This window comes from Citrus sinensis, chromosome 5 (assembly GCF_022201045.2).
Source record: "Citrus sinensis cultivar Valencia sweet orange chromosome 5, DVS_A1.0, whole genome shotgun sequence".
Lineage (NCBI taxonomy): Eukaryota > Viridiplantae > Streptophyta > Magnoliopsida > Sapindales > Rutaceae > Citrus > Citrus sinensis.
The window spans coordinates 15,082,255-15,087,300 of NC_068560.1; the positions used below are offsets into that span (position 1 = coordinate 15,082,255).

The following is a 5,046-nucleotide window of genomic DNA, read 5'->3' on the forward strand; positions in this document are numbered from 1 at the left end:
GCAAAACAAATTCTTGGCATGAAAATTTCTTGAGACAGAAAAACTGAGATGTTATGGTTATCTCTAGAAGTATATATTGAAAAGTTTCTTGAAAGATTTAACATGGGCAAGGCAAAATCTATTTGTCTCTACTTGCAAGCCATTTCAAGCTTAGTTCTAAGTATTATCCTACAAGTAAGAAAGAGAAGCAAGAGATGAAAGGAGTTCCTTATGCTTCAGCAGTTGGTAGTTTGATGTACGCCATGGTTTGTATAAGACTAGATATTGCTCTTGCAGTTGGTGCAGTCAGTCAATTTCTCTCCAATCAAGACAAAGAACACTGGATAGCAGTGAAATAAATTTTTAGATATCTTAAAAGCACTTCCAAGGTATGTTTATGTTTTGGCGGTGACAAACTTGTGTTACAAGTGTACACAGATACAGATATGGCAGAGAATGTTGATTCTAGAAAATTCTTATCAAGATATTTGCTCACCTTTGCAGGGGGAGTAGTCTCATGACAGTCTAGACATTAGCACTGTGTTGTTCTGTCTACCACAAAAGCAGAGTATATTATAATTACTAAAGGTAGCAAAGACAACTTTGTTGTGTACTATGATAGTAAGAGTGTCATTCACTTGGCAAATAATTAAACATATCATTCAAAATCCAAGCATATTGATGTGAGGTATTATTGGATATGAGACGTGCTTGAGAAGAAACAGTTGCAGATTGAAAAGATTCACACATCGGAGAATGGATTAGATATGATAATAAAGTCGTTGCCCAAGGAGAAAATGAAAAGTTGTATGCAGAAAGTGGCCTTGGTGGAGACCCCATATGATCTGGAGATGGGAGATTTATTGGGTTCATCTCATTTGGATGGTCCAAGCCCAAAGGTTTATAAGTTTAGGTAATTAAATAATTAAAGAAAACTTGAAGGGGCCAGTTGAAATTTTTGTTAAAATAAGCCTTTGTAAACATTATATAAAGAAGAATAAGAAAGGGACTGTCAGGATTGAAAAAAGAGAAAAAGAGGAGAGAATAATGAGACAAAGGAAATTTTGGTTTTGGAAATAGAAATTTCAATATTTGATTAGATAATCGGAAGGCAATTTTAACTCCGTTTTCTCTCAAATTTTAAGGGTAAATTCATGACATCACCTTCTACAATCCTACTGATCTTGATTTTTAGTTTATCTTCTCATTAGCTATTATTTGAGATACTCACTTATTATAGAGACAGATATTAGGCTGTTATTATAAGTTAAGATTATTGAGATTCTTGATGTTATTAGCCTTTAGTGTTATCTAGAGAAGAATTTTGTGTTGTAATCTCATTAATATAGTGGAAGATTATATTGGACTACAGTCCCATGGTTTTTCTCGTTTTGAGTTTTCTATGTAAAAATCTGTGTTTTTTGTGGTTGGTTTATTGCTTTGGATTGTATTAGATTATTTTCTGCCTATTTATTTTTAGTACACATCCTATCTTAATCACACAAAGAGGGAAAGAGTTTTATTTCCCCCTAATTTGCAGCTGCTTTTGTGGATCCCTCTCCCAACATTTCTATAGATGACAGTGATTTCTTACCAAAACCGTTGGCGCTGTCCCCTGCACCATAATTCTTTGAACATTCAACCGGTTTTCTCATTGTGTTAAGCTTAGGACAATTCTCATTCTTACGACCATAAGTCCCGCAATTGAAACATATAATAGGCAAATTTTCATACTCGATTTTTTTGCATTTTACCATCCAAAATATATTGTGAACAAAGAGGTTTTTTAAGTGATTCTCAACTGCAATGAGAGAAAACTTTCCCCCTGTTGCTGACTTACTGTTGTAATCAATTCGAATCACTTTTCCCACGACATTTCCAAGTATATAAAGAATCCTTTTATGGTAACAAAGTATAGGCATCCCCCGTAGGCGAATCCAAGCAACAATGTTTTCGAAATTATTGTTGGAGGCATCAAAGTGAGGGTTCAATTGTTGCACAATGAGATAATGGCCAAGAATGGTCCAAGGACCTTCTGTTAGAGCATGATGGGCGTCTCCTTCTCTTTTGAATCTAACCAGGAAGAATTCATTTTCAAGATCAAAAACTGTGAATCTTTATGACATTCTCCGAAGATCATTCAACCTATCGCAAAGGGCCCTGATTAGTGTTAAAAATTGTATGTTTATTAAGGGATAAAAATGTTATTTTGTTTTATTAATGTAATTTATATTTGTAATTGTGTAACATATTGTGAATTTCTAATTATTTTTCTAAATATTTGATTTTGTGTATTTTTGTGTGTTTATTAGGTAAAAATAATAATTTCATGCAATTTGAGGCTCCGAACAAATGCATGGATGTCAAATTTGGATTCCGGAAGTCCGAGAAATTATGTCATTGTCGAGGAGGATCCAAGACTTTTGTTGTATTTTTTTACGTTTTTACCACGGTAAATGTGGTAATTGTAAAATTATAAGTTTTTATCATATTATGTATGATAATTGTTAGTGGAATGTGTTGGATGTGCTTGAGTGGATAAGTTAGGTTTATGTTTTATTAGTGGGATTATTAGTGGGACAAATGTAAGGTTAAGATGTAGTTAGATTTTTTTATTTGTGTGGTGTAGATTTACCATATATTAGTATAAATAGAGGGGGGGTGAACACACCTCTCCACACCTTCTCTTCTCTTCTTTTCCCCCAAATTCTTCTCCTCAACTCTCTTTGTAATTTATTTTCAATCAATAAAATTAGTTTTATTTCAATTTTCAAATTCCATTTTTAATTATGTGTTTTTCAATTTTAGTAATTTCCTTTATAAAAAACATGTTTAGCTAAATATTAATAGTTAGGGGAAGGTGAAACTCTTAGGAAATAAATAAGAATTAATGAAATTCTATTTTTAATTTTATAAATTAAATTATTTTCTATTTAATTTTATACATATTTTATATTATGAGAATTTGATTTATTGTAGACAAACAAGGGAGTTTGGCACAATAAATTCTTTTTATCTAAATATAAGGTATGGTAAAATGGTATTTTGACTTGTTGTAGACAAATTAAATTTTGGCACAATGAATACTTAAACCATCATAAAATTAAAGGGAAATAATAATAATTTATATAATTAATCTTTTGGGCAATAAATCTAAAAAATGGCAAAAAGAATTTATTAAGTTTTATTTACTACTAAGAGTGAATCCACAACCATAATTAATTCAATTTCATAGTTTTATTTCAATTAAGTTGTTTATATTTAAGTTTTATTTTCAAATTTTAGATAAAATAAAATAAAATAAACAAATTAAATCTTTTCTCTGTGGATCGACCTCGGACTCACCGAGATATATTATAACTAGACACTCTTATACTTGAGAGTAAAACAAACACTTTTAAGTCGTGTCAAGTTTTTGGCGCCGTTGCCGGGGAGAGGTATTTTTTTTTCCTTTTATTTTTTTACTTTTTGTGTAAAGTTTCGTTTGCCCCCTTTTCCTTTTCTTAAATTCTCTTCTACCCCCACATCTTTCATAATTCTAGTTTCACCCCAATAATTCTCGTTTCTTACTCATTCTTCTCATAATTACGTTCTGACCCTAAAATATTTCTGAATCTTCATTTTCATCCCACATGGCTCAATTCTAAACTTCTAAATATTACGGTGTGGCCATAAAATTATAAATAATTTCAGTAAGATCCCTAGATAAAATTTCTCACAATAATTAGACTTGGACTTATTTGGACTTAATTTGGACCAAGAAAACTAACTACTAACACTTAACTAACTAACTACTAATTTTTTTTATTTCAGTATTTAATTTTCAGTTTTTTTTTTTGCATTATTTTTATTTTTATTTTTTTTATTGGTAGGTTCAACCACTAGTTTTTTTAATTTAATTTTAAGTTATTAATTTATTATTTCGCATTTTTTTGTTTTATATGGTGGGTTCAACCACCAATTTTTTTTTCGCATTTATTTTATGCTTTTTTTTTTGTTAATTTAATTGGTGGGTTCAACCACCAAAATTGTTATTTAATTTTAAGTTATTAATTTTCTTTTGTACACTTATATTATTTACATATTTAATTTTTCATTTTTTTCTTTTCGCAATTTTCATTTAGTTTTTGTGTTACTAATTTGTTTGTTATCTTTGTGATATAATTATTGTATGAGACGTTGGTCTCGAACTTCAAGTGGCAGGTTAGTTCGTAGATCTCAATCACCACCACCAATCATGGACGAGATCCAAGACGAAAACAATTTAGGGCAACTTAATCCTCCAATTGATCAAGGAGACAACCAATCTCAACATGATCAACCGAGAACTTTGAGAGACTACATGAATCCAACCAGAACTGGAGCACCGTCGTGTATAGTATTTCCTCTAGAAGCATCTCGATTTAACTTCAAACCAGGTATTATTCAACTTTTACCAACATTTCATGGTTTAGAATATGAAAATCCATATTTGCATCTAAGAGATTTCGAGGAAGTTTGTAATACATACACAGACCAAAATTGTAGCATGAACATAATTAGATTAAAGCTTTTTCCTTTTTCATTAAAAGATAAAGCTAAAACTTGGCTACAAAACCTTAGATCTGGATCAATAAGAACTTGGAATAACATGCAAGAACAGTTTTTGAAAAAATTCTTTCCACCTCATAGAACAAATTCTTTTAAAAGGCAAATCACTTCTTTAACTCAAAAAAATGGAGAAACATTATACTAATGTTGGGATAGGTTTAAAGAATTGCTTAACATATGTCCACACCATGGTTTTGAAACTTGGCGATTGGTCACTTATTTCTACGAGGGCTTAATACCACAAACTAGACGAGTTGTAGAAATGATGTGTAATGGTGAATTTAAAGATAAAAATCCTGAAGATGCACTAGATTACCTTGACCAATTAGCTGAAAATGCACAACATTGGGATACTGTTGGAACTTTTGAATTGACTAATAAACCACAACCATCTCCATCTAGTGGAGGAATCTACAACCTTAGGGAAGATCATGATTTACAAGCAAAATTTGCATCCCTAGTTAGGAAGGTTGAAGC

General features: G+C 31.0%; 1 non-coding gene across 1 annotated transcript; it reads right to left on the bottom strand.

Moving 5' to 3' along the window:
* Positions 1-4,655: 4,655 nt before the first annotated feature.
* On the bottom strand, positions 4,656-4,764 carry LOC127902870 (small nucleolar RNA R71). The gene has a single exon (XR_008055506.1). It is a non-coding gene; the product is annotated as a small nucleolar RNA R71 (small nucleolar RNA).
* Positions 4,765-5,046: the final 282 nt, after the last annotated feature.